The 13,014-nt window shown below is 37.4% G+C and overlaps 1 protein-coding gene across 8 annotated transcripts in view; it reads right to left on the reverse strand.

The window, feature by feature from the left end:
- Positions 1-13,014, reverse strand: part of Tank (TRAF family member-associated NFKB activator) — a 91,162-nt gene that overhangs the window by 60,757 nt on the left and 17,391 nt on the right. The window lies entirely within an intron of this gene.

Consider the following 13,014-nt stretch of genomic DNA (forward strand, 5'->3'; position numbering starts at 1 on the left):
AGACCTAACTGATAGTTTGGGCAGATTGAGTTCTTGGTTGGAAGTAATTTTTCCTCAGAATTTTGAAATTTTTACTATACTTTCCTCTAATTTCCATTTGTTTTTGGTGAAGCCCAAACTCATTTTATTTCCTGATGAACTGTATTAACCCATCTTTCCCTCCCCAGAAACTCATAGGATTTCTCTCTTTTTGTTCTCAGTCTTCTAAACTTTCTATACATTACAATGGGTGTACCCTCTCAATCTGAAAATTCAGCCTTCAATTCTTAGTTCAATTCTTCATTGAACTATTCTGGGAGGCTTTTTGGGGGGTTGTGCAGGGATATGTATTCTTTTCTGGAGTTCCTACTGTCTGGATGCTGACTCTTCTGAACTGGTACTTTAATTCTCCCTACTTTCCTACCATTTTAAAATGAACTTCTCCCTTTATTTCATAGACACATGTAATGGTTGATACATCAAGTCAATTTGAGAAGTTTAAAAGTTTAATTCAGCAGGGAGCCAGGGTCCTTACTTTGTAAACATCCTGAGCTTGTAAAAGAAAAAGGTACGAAGGGCCAGGAATATAGCTCAGTGGCATGGCATAAGCGCCTGCCTGGCAAGCGCAAGGTCCTGAGTTCAACTCCTGATACAAAAAAAAAAAAAAAAGAAAGAAAAAGGCATGGAGATGTTGTGGGTGTAAAGGACCCCCCTCCAGTGTGGACAGTCTGCATATAATATCCAGACTTTACTTATTTTTTTACTTTTTTTAATTTTTTGGTACTGGGAATCAAACTCAGGACCTTGTGCTTGCTAGGGAGGTACACGTGCCACTGAGCTATATCCACAGCCCTGCATGCATATAATATAAGGGAGGGAAACAGGCTTGCTTCTCACCGCCTCCTCCCTCTTGCTCTTGTTGCTTTTGCTGTCTTTTGCTGCCTTGAGCTGCTGCCCCTCACCATGTCACCCTACCTTGGAGCCAGCTGATTATGGACTGAAACCTCTACATTAAATAAACCTTTCTTAATTTAGGGAGTCATGTATTTGGTCTCACCAACAAAAAAAGTAACTACGACAATTCAGTATCTTAATTAAATTTGTTGTACTGAAGCCATCAGTAATAGTTAAGCAGTTCTGGATAAAGAAAGTAAAAATCAAGGGTAAGCAGTGGTATTCCAACAGCTCCACTGCGACTAGGGAAATAGAAGTCAAACAATATTCTACCTCCAATAGGCCAGTTCAATCAGAGCAGGGAGCTGTGATCAGTTCTATGTACTGGGATTCTAAATTTGAAGAAACTCACAGGCTTAAAAGTAAGATTTTTCCATCTCCACCCCAGGATGATTGGTAATTTTTCAAGATGTACTTTTTCACGTGGTAAGAGATAAGTATGGGTGACTTGGGAGGTGAGAAAGGCCCCTCGGCTGGGTTTCCCCTATGCTGTGCCTATTCTACTTCTGGGTAAATGTTTTGCTAGGGTTCACACTTGTGGTGAGAGGTCAATTAAAATCTAAAGCAGTTTCAGGATGGGGAAGGGAAATCACCTTGAATAATTGCTACCCTTCCACTCTGCCCTAGAAAAGAAAGCCATCGACCTTTCTTCCCAAGCTCTTGGAGGACAGGAATAATAAGAGTTCATATTATATTTCAGAAAAGTTGTCACTTATGTGAATCAGAGAAGCATTTTACATTTTCCATATATTAACTGTATGTTCATATTCTCACTCACAAAAAGTAGAAAATCAGTTCATATCATTACACACACATAAATAAGGCATCACCTGTCTTGGATGGTTAAGACAGACCTCTAGGCACTCAAAAACACGTTTTTCTTTACCCGAAGAAAGGAAATGGAAGAGGATGCCACTCTTAACCTTTTTTTGGATGATTTTCCACTTTTAGGTAAAACAGTTCTACTGATCAAATCCAAAGCTCCCTAGTCATTCACTTTGCTGGACATCAGAACTTGGTGAAACTTTCTATTTCCCGAGTTAAAATATTTCACTAACGAAGACAACACCTATGAATCTCAGTTTCCCCCTACTTCTATGTTTTGCTCATAGTATAGGCACTCATCACTTAACCATGATAATGCATTCTGAGAAATGTCACTAGGAGATTTTGTCACAGTGTGAACATTATAGGGTTAACTTACATAAACCTATATGGTGTAGCCTACTGTACATCTAAGCTTTACGGTATAGCAACTGCAGCACATGAGGTCCATCACTCACTACTTCATCATACAGTGCATGACTGTACTTCTCTCAGACTATTTATTAAATGCAGTGGGGTTTAAGTGTATAACTAAACACTATGAAAAGGGAAATGGGCATGTGATTTCTAACTCTCTGTGGTAAACATTAACATGTTACTGTTCAATTAGCTATATTCAGACACATCAGTGATCTTTAAAGGGTGTCTTAGTCACTTTCACAATGTCTGAAAGCCACAACTTGAGGAGAGGTTTATTTTGACTCATACTTTCTGTCCATAGGATGTTGGCTCCAACGCAAGATGGCATGGCAGACGGGTACAGTGGAGGCAAAGCTGAGCACATCATGGCAGCCAGGAAGCAGAGAGTGAAGCCAGAAACAAGGAAGGGAGATATGCTCCTTCAGGTCATGCCCCTAACAACCTGCCTCTCCTGGTAGCACAGTCAGCACCACCACCTCCTAACTACACAGTCAGCTACAGTGCCCTCACGATCCAATCATCTTTCAAAAGCCCAGCCTATGAACACATGAAGCTTTGAGGGGACACAGATATAAATCATAACAAGGGGTAGTCTTGCCTCTAAGTAAAGACCATGTTAACAGAGGAGGCCATGCAGGGTAAGATTATGCAATTTAAAATGGCTAATATTAATGTTTTTATAAATCAGTGTGCTATATAATATTCATGAATGAGGAAACTCCAAGTAAAAATCTGTATCAGGTGGGTACAGTGGTATATGCCTATAATCCCGGCACTCTTGGATGCTGAGGCAAGAAGATTCCAAGTACCATACCAGCCCACCCTGGGCAACCTAGACCTTATTTCAAAAAAAAAAAAAAAAAATTAAAAAGGCCTACAGATATAGCAATATAGCTCAGTATGAAGGCCCTGGGATCAATCCCCAGTACTAGGGGAAAAAAGTCTATACTCAGTGTGGAAGGTATAGAGGAGGAGTAGAACAGTGTGGGAGAAACATACATATTACAATAAATGATTTGTGAAATTTTATCAGAAATAAATAATGTTTTTAAAAGTTGAGAAACACTAGTATCAAGACAATGGCACCAAATTATTAGGTTATGAAATGGTAGTAAATATCATACAAGTGGTTATGAGTAGTGAAACCATTTAAATATCCCTAAGAGATGATCTGCTGACTAGTTCCAATAAATTTTCTTCAAGTAACTTAATATACTTCTTTTTATATTGAAGAGACCTAAGTCCTTGATTTCGGTCCTTACAGCAAGTAGTATTTCACAACAAAATTACATATTGTGTATTCTGCTGCCCAACAGAACAATTCTCTGTATTTTATTCTACTATAAATATTTCAAGAACTTATACTTTTAACTTTCTAAGTAACCAATAAGATGGAACTCATATTAGTTTTCTTAGTTTGCTCAATTTCTAGTAAATTCCTTAGTACAATAACTTAAAAGTCAGACTTTGTTTTCACTGTTAACCTATTTTCAGTAGACTGTTCTTTTTTGTAAGGAAAAAGTTTGGTCATAAGTAAAAGCTGCTGCAGATTACTGATATTTGAACTGTTTATTTTTCTCACATATACTAATAATTACTACACAGAGTTTATCTCTGATGGTAAAAGAAAGATCAGGTAACTGTCCAGGATATTTTCCCATGACATAATTATTAGTTTACATAAGTTGTCCAAATAGTTAATAGTAATTACCAAATATATAGGCATTTACATAATGCCTATATCCTACTGAAAATACTACTACTAGTGTCCAAAGGTATTCTTCATAGTTCACAGATGTACATTGCTAAGTTACACTACTTGCCTATAGTCATATTCTTGAAAATTTGAAATAATCATTTATAAAAGTTAATGATTTTATCAAAGATTATTTAACCCTATTACCTATTAATGAATTATTAGCAGACTAAAAAGGTGGGCTTTGGTTAGACATGGTCCTTAGAAGCCAGCCCTGCTCCATTTATATGTACAGTACATACCGCACATGCCCTAACTATTGCAACGCTTTCCCCTTTATACTCGGTAAGTATAAGCATGTTGAGCATGTGTTATTTTCTCACCTGCTCATTTTGAAACCCGCTGTGGGATTTATAATAGAATGTCAGCTTAGTTATTACCTGTTAAATAAGAAATTTGCCAGCAAAACTGGGAAGCTAGTGACCACAAAGCAAAACTGATGCTATCCTAGTTGAGTTTAACTCTTGGTCTCTTTCAAGGTATAGAAAAACTTGTTCATGTGGACACAAGATCCTTTCTTTTGTAGCATAACTAGAGAAGATGAGAGAAAGACTAGTAAAGCATTTTACTTAGCAGTCTCAGCTACAGAATTTTTCCATGATAATTAAAAAAAGGTATAGAGTGTGTGTTTTTGTGTGTATGTGTTGGGGGATCACCAGGATCAGTAAGTCAGTTCTTCGTGCTCATAACATTACCGGTGTCCTGTTCCTTTCATTTATTTGGATTTACTCTAAGGAGTTTTGTTTAAATTCTGGACGATTTTGCTCAGACACAGGTGGTATCATGAGTGAATTCTTTCAGCTTTTCAAAGAATAGAGTTCTCATGCTGTTTAAAACACAGAGCGGAGAAAGAACTCTCTCCGTATCTTTTAAGAAACCAGGATAACCTTGAGAGCAGAAAATGATGAACTTCAATTACTGATTTTAAATAAAGATGTTACTAAAAAGGAAACCAGTAGATGCTTAAATATTACAATATGACCAACTTAGGTTTGACCAAACTGAAAATAACTAAAAAGATTCATCATCCTAATAGAACAAAGAAGAAAAGTTCATATGATAGATTATCATAGATGTAAAAATTTGATAAAATTTAACTTCTATTATCGATTTTGAAAAGTTTAATTGAGACTGTCTCAATAGAATAGGAGATACAATCCAAGTGAACACTCAGCATCTATTATTTAAAACTGTTCTTAACATGCTAGCCAATCCAGATTTCTATGCCTACCAAAAAACAACTTTGGCCATAATCCAAACATCTATTCTCTGTAAAAATTTTAATAAGCTAGAACTATTAGAAGAAACTTCCAAAGTGGGACCAGCAGCCCAGCTATGGGGGAAAGTCCAAAGCAACAGTGAAAATAGGAGACACTGTTTCCCAAGGGGCCATGCAGGGACAGTGGTTAGTGAGTGAGGTGAACCAGCTTTATGCTGTGGCACACAGACACTTGGAACAGAAGCATGTAGCCAGGGGTGCCATTTTATGTCAAAGGGCTCCAAGAGAACTCCAGCAGCAGAACACTCACAGGTCAATTAATTGCCAAAGTCCCAGAGTAGAATGAGGCAAGAGCCATCCAATTACAGTAGACTGTTGGCAGGTGGGAAGCAGACTAGGGGGAATTCTGCTGAGAGGTAGGAGCTGGGACCACCTAGACTTTGCTCCAGTGGCCATGAAAAGCCAGTCTTACCCCTAAACACGAAGGACAGGAAGCACACAGAGTGGCCTTTGCCTAGCAGCATAAGCTGGCAAGCAGCCTTGGTCTGCAGCAGGACAAGTGTACTCCCCCACCCAATGACCAGCATGAAGGAGGAGTCAGGGGTGTGGAACAGACAAAGTTGTGCAAGGTCCAGTAGGAGCCAACTGTACACAGGTCTGGGAGCAACCCTGGGCTTTCCCTACTCGAGGGTGCCACAGCAACTGGGAGAGTGCTACACAGACAATCAGAGTAAGGAGAAGTGGACATCTAGAATTGTGCTAGCTTCAGACCCTCAAATAAAAGAGACCTTGGAGTAAGATATTTCAAAACCCTAAAAGAAAACAACCTCCAACCCAGATTGATGTACCACACAAAACTATCTTTAAAAATCAATGGAGAAATAAGATATTTCTGTTAAAAGACAACTGAAGAAATTCATGATCACCAAGCCAGCTCTCCAAAAATTTCTGAAGGATCTTTTAGAAAGAAACAACGAAAACCATAGTTCCAAGAACACCAATAGAAAGAAGCCACCAGGCAAGGCAAGCAATTAAATAGAGGGAAAAGACAGGGAATCAGCAATAGGAAAATAATACGAGAAGGATAAGCTAATACATATCTGCTGTAATTATCAATGTAAATGGTATCAATTCACCAATCAAAAGAAACAGACTGGCAGAATGGATCAAGAAACAAGACCCAACAATATTCTGCATACAAGAAACACATTTAACCCAAAAAGAAATTGATAGACTGAAAGTCAAAGATGGAAAACAACAGTCCATGTGAAAGCAGGTGTAGCTATTCTATCTGCAGACAATGTGAACTTCAAACCAAGACTGATCAAAAGAGACAAAGGTGGTCACTACATAATTGTTAAGGGAAATCTTCAACAAGAAACGATAACCATCATAAATATATATGCACCGAATACCTGTACACCCAACTACATAAAAAAATTAACAGACATGAAAGATCAAGTAAGCACTAACATAATTATAATGGGGGACCCTCAATACCCCACTGTAATAAATAGACCAACCAGACAAAAAAATTAACAAAGAAATATAAGAACTAAACCAAACTTGTGAACAAATGGATTTAGTAGATGTCTACAGAGTGTTCCACCCTACAACATAAAAATACACATTCTTCTCAGCTGCACATGGGACAGTCTCCAAAACAGACCACATACTAGCCCACAGAACATGCTTAAGTAAATGCAGAGTAACTGAAATTATCCCATGCATGATATCTGACCATAGAGCAATGAAAATGGAAATCAACAGCAAAGGGAACCACAAAAAATACATGAACACATGGAAATTAAATAATACCCACCTGAACAAACAATGGGTCACACAGGAAATTAAAGAAGAAAAGAAACAGTATCTATAATTAAATGAAATGCCAATACAACATATTGGAACTTTTGAGATGCAATGAAAGCAATCCCAAAAGAGAAATTTATAGCAGTAAATTCTCACATCAGGAAAACAGAATGAAGAGCTCAAATAAACAATTTAATGTTGAATGCCAAATTTCTAGAAAAAGAAGAATAAATCAAACCCAAAGCTTGTATGAGAGAGGAAATTACAAAGACAGAGCTGAAAGTAACACAATTGAGACTAAGAAAACAATATAAAGAATCAATGAAGAGTTGTTCTGTGAAAGAGTAAACAAAATTGACAAACCTTTAGCCAACCTTATATAAAAGAAGAAAGAAAAGACGGAATTCATGCAATTAGGAATGAGAAGGGTGAAATCGCAACAGCTCCAGTAGAAATCCAGCTGATCATCAACACTAACTTCGAGAACCTGTACTCTAGTAAGATGGAAAACACAGAAGAAATAGGCAGATTCCTACATACATATGAATTGCAAAAACTGAATCAAGAAGATATAAAAATTCTAAATAACCCAATATCAGTCATTAAATGACATTTAAAATGTAATTAAAAACTTACCAACAAAGAAAATCTCAGGTCCTGATGGTGTACTGCTGAATTCCACAAGAAATTCAGAGGTGATCTAATGCCACTAATGCAAAAACTCTTTAATGAAACTGAGAAGGAAGCAATGCTCCCAAAACCATTCCAGGAAGCAAGTATTAACCTGATACCAAAACCACAGAAGAATCCAACTAGAAAAGAAAACTACAGACCAATCTCCCTAAAGAACATAGATGCAGAAATCATCAATAAGACTGGCAAATAGAATGCAGCAAATCATCAAGAAGATTCTACACCATGACCAAGTAGGATTCATCCCAAGGATGCAGGAATATTTCAACATACGCAAATCAATGAATGTAATACGTGAAATATCAACAGAGTAAAAGACAAAAATCACAAATTATCTCAATAGATGCAGAAAAAGCATTTGACAAAGCCCAAAAATCCCACAGAAAATTGGTATAGATAGTCTTTACCTCAATCTGATAAAAGCCATCTAGCACAAACCAACAGCCAACATCATACTGAATGGTCAAAACTGAGGGCTGAAAATAAGGAATAAGACAGTGATGCCCACTATCACCATTCCTATTCAATATAGTTCCAGAAACATTAGCCAGAGCAATTAGACAAGAAAAAGAAATAAAAGGAATAAGGATAGGGAAGGAAGAAGTTAAATTATCATTATTTGCAGATGACATGACACTCTAAATAAAAGACTCCAAAAACTCCACCAAAATACTTGCAGATTTAACAACCAAATTCAATACTGTAGCTGGATACAAAGTCAACACTCAAAAACCGATAGCATTCCTTTACTCAAACAACAAACTCACTGAGAGAGAAATTAGGGAAGCCATACCTTGTTCACAATAGTATCCAAAAAATGAAATACTCAGGAATCAATCTAACAAAGGAAGTAAAAGATTTATACATTGAAAATTACAGTACTCAGAAAAAGGAGATTGAAGAAGCTATCAGAAAATGAAAAGATATCCCTTGCTTATGGGTAGGAAGAACCAACATGGTGAAAATGGCCATACTCCCAAAATTGTTATGTAGATTTAATGCAATCCCAATCAAAACACCATTAGCATATCTCACAAAACTAAAGAAAACATTCCCAGATTTTTCATTTGGAACAAGAAGAGACCTAGAATAGCAAAGGCAATTTTGGGCACAAAGGCAAGGTGGGGGTATCACAATCCATGATTTGAAACTATATTACAATGGTACTGTGATAAAAGCAACATGGTACTGGCAAAAACAAAAAAAAAAGACCTAAGGATCTATGGAGCTGATTAGCATACGCAGAAACAACTCCAAACACACTCAGCCACCTATCTTTGAAAAAGATAGCCTCTTTAATAAATGGTGCTGGAAACACTGGCTTTTTACCTGCCAAAAACAAAACAGACCCATGTCTATAACCACGCCCTAAACTAAAACTGAAGTGGATCAAAGATCTAAATATTAAAACAGAAACACTAAATTTACTGGAAGAGAAAAGAAGCAGAACTTTTAAACACATAGGAGTAGGCAAAGAGTTCATGAACAAACCCAGACTGCATGGTAAATACTATAAAGAATCAGTAACTGGGATCTCATCTTATTAAAAAGCTTTTGAGGGGATGTATCTCAGTGGCACAAGTGCATGCCTGGTAAGCACAAGGTCCTGAGTTTGGTTCCCAGTACTAAAAAAAAAAATAAAAATGAAAAGCTTTTGCATAGCAAAAGATATCACCAACAGAATGAAAAGATAACCGACAGAATGGGAAAAAACTTCAGCCAACTGTCCCTCAGAAAAAGCATAAATATGCAGAACTTATAAAGAATTGCAAAAAATCAGAACCCCCAAATTTAAAGACCTAATCCAAAAATAGGTATCTGAGATGAATACACACTTCTCAGATGAAGAAATACAAATGGCAAATATATGAAAAAATGTTCAACATCACTCACTGGTCATTAGAGAGATGCAAATTAAAACAACACTGAGAATCCATCTCACTCTAGAAAGAATGGCTATCACCAAGAAATCAACCAATAACCAATGCCAAAGTGGCTATGGGGATAAAGGAACCCTTCTCCACTATTGGTGGTAGACTGGTACAACCACTGTGGCAATCAGTATGGAGATTCCTTTAAAAACTAGGATTAGAGGTTCTATTTAATGCAGCTATACACATTTTGAGTACCTTCCTAGAAGAATTAAAAAATCAGATCACACCAATATATGCATGCCCATGTTTACAGCAGCACAATTTGTATTAGCTAAATCTTGAAAACAACCCAAATGTCCATCAACCAAAGAATGGATAAAAAAGATGTGGCCTTTTTTATACAATAGAATACTACTCAGTCATAAAGAAGGATAATCCTGAGATATTTCTAGGTAAATGGAAGCACCTTGAGAACATACTCTTAAGTGAAACAAATGGGACACATGTGTAAATATCACAATGTTTCCCTGCTGTGAGAAACGGAAAGAGTAGGTAAGGACCAAAATGTATAACAGATATTGTGAAATAGAAGAAATTGTTCAAAAGGAAAGAGGAACTAGGGAAGGGGAGAGGGTAAAGGAAGGAAGAAAAAAGAAAAAATGATAAAGCAGGATAAAATGGAAAGACTGTTAGTTAATAAAGAGGGGAAGAGGTTTTTAAGGGAGGGGAAGAGATTGGGAAAAAATGAAGAATCAAGCTATATCATTGTCTTGGTTACTTTTTCTCTCATTGCTCAGACAAAATACCCAACGCCCAAATTTAAGGAAAGAAAGGTTTATTGAGCTTACAGTTCGTGGTGATTTCATTCCATACTCAGCTGGCTCCAACGCAGAGTGGTACATGGCAGAGGGCAACAATTCATGGCAGCGAAAGATAGAAAAAGCAACAATAGCAAAAGGAGGAGCAGCGGGTGTGAGCAGCCTCTTTCCCTCCCTTACATTGTAATGTAAACTATCCACCACAGGGCAGGTGTAGCATTCACACCCATAATTCCAACATTTGACAGTGAATCAATCATAAACTCTAGAAGCCTCCTCCATGACTGCATGAGGCTTTGGGGGGACATTCAGACGTAAACTATACCAATCATGTTCAGGTACAAATTCTCCATGAGGAATATGATCATTGTGTATATCTAAACTGTACCAATAAACCTAAAAATAAAAAAAGACACTTCCTTGACAAATAGAATTTAGTAGAAACTAGTAATAAATCTCATATTTAATGATGACAAAGTAAAATCATCTCCAAAATAAGAAACAAGGTAAGGATCACCATAATCATTATTATTTATTACTGTTCTGGAAAGTCTACCACTTCATTACAGAAAAATTTGTAAAGGAAAAGGTAAAATTATTATATTTAGAGGACTATTTTCCTGGGAATTCAAGATAATTTATTAAGACTAATAAATTTAGAAAGTTGGCCAGATACATAAATACCAACATATGACGCATAATAGAGACTATAATGGTGTGCATATATTGGTGTGATATGATGTTTTTAATTCTTCTAGGAAGATACTCAAAAGGAGTATAGCAAGGTCAAACAGAACCTCTAATCCTAGTTTTTTAAGGAATCTCCACACTGATTTTCACAGTGGTTGTACCAGACTATAAAATCCCCAAAGGGGGGAGCTGGGGATTTAGCTCAGCGGCAAAAGCGCCTGCCTGGCAAGCGCAAGGTCGTGAGTTCGGTTCCCAGTACCGGAGAAAAACAAACAAACAAACAAACAAAAAAATCCCCAAAGGATTAGAGACTGTAATGGTTAAAGTCCCAAAAGGATTAATTTAATGGTACATAAATTGTTTACTTAAACTTTATCTGAAAGACAACGTAGCAACATTCAACAAAATCTTGAAAACAATGAAAAGGAACAGATATTTGTGTACAAGCAACATTTAGATCAAAGTGACAGATGAGTCTAAAATGACACATGAACACATGGGAATTTACCAGGTTAAGGATATTTCCAATAAGTTTGGAAAGAAGTGATTTTGATAAGGGATTTCAGGAAAAACAGCTATTCATAAAAACGAAGAAAAAAACCCCAAATACTTATACAGTGTACAAAAATAATTTTTAGATATTTAAATGAGTAAAGCCTAAAAAATAACTAATGGACAATATAAGAGAAGATTGCAGTAATTTTGAAGTGGAGACTCCCTTCTTACATGAGATACAACCTGAGCATTTTAAACCAAAAGGCTGATATAGTTTTTAAAAAATACTTGCCAAATATTTCACAAATGTGAACTAATATATCTGTATCTTAATGAGAAGCAAAAAAAAAAGTGAAAAATAGGCAAAATATGTGGATAGGGGATATTAACTGATGGTTAACTACATTACGGTACTTCTAGACAAGAGCGTATACAGCAACATTACAATAAATAGAGCCGGGTGTAGTGACGCACGCTTGTAATCCCAGCACTCAGGAGGCTGAGGTAGGAGGATCTTTGCAAGTTGGGAGACCAGCCTGGGCTACAAAGTGAGCTCAAGGCCGGCCTGAACTGCATAGCGAGACCCTGTCTCAAAAATAATAAATAGATAAATAAATAAATAAATACATACATAGAACAAAATATGGCAAGACTTCCAAAAAACTCTACAATAGCAGATCACAGAACAGTATCCATGGAATATCTCATTTTCAAAAGAAAGTGAAGTAATACGAATTTGCACATACATACAAAAGAGATGTGGAAAGCTTTGGATTACACAGTTAGGGACAGCACTTGGAAAGGTTTCACTATGTGCTTTATACACGATTTTATCATTTGAGGTTCACTATCCCTCTCAAATAAGGGGGACAAAGTTAAGTTTTCAACAGAATACAACTTCTCCTCCGCTCCCCTTCAAATGTCTGTTCCAACCATGGTAGGAAGCCCGATCATTTTCTTTTCCTTCAATTCCACCTCACTTCACTTCCTTTACTACCATTTCTCCCTGAAGGTATCTTGTCAAAGCAATTCCCGAGAGACAAGTGACACTTCGCAAGTGTCATTCACTTGCTTGTTACAGCATAACAATAAAGTACAATGCTTTGGTCCAGTATCTTCCTCTTTCTTCCACTTCCGGACAAGAACAGTATTTTGTGCCTGTAACTCGCTTCTGGTTTGCACAGCCCGGGAAAGGTGCCTAGCGGGCCTTCTCCTGCTCTTGCCGCCTCGGCCTCGCTTTCCCCGCTTGACCTTTTGGGAAGTTACCCAACTTCTCACTGACAGGGCTCTGATGACACCCTACAGGAAAGCAGAAAGGAACTGTGCAAACACGTAGGGAAAACAACGGAAAGAACGTACTCGCAAGTTTCCCAAAGAGTGACCCCGAGAATGCGCGCTTCGGGGGGCAGCCTCTCCCGAGAGGAAGCCGGGGCCACTCCTCCGGGGGTCCACTGAGCACCCCGACACACAGGCCCTGCC

Source organism: Chinchilla lanigera, unplaced genomic scaffold (assembly GCF_000276665.1).
Source record: "Chinchilla lanigera isolate Chin_1 unplaced genomic scaffold, ChiLan1.0 scaffold00048, whole genome shotgun sequence".
NCBI lineage: Eukaryota > Metazoa > Chordata > Mammalia > Rodentia > Chinchillidae > Chinchilla > Chinchilla lanigera.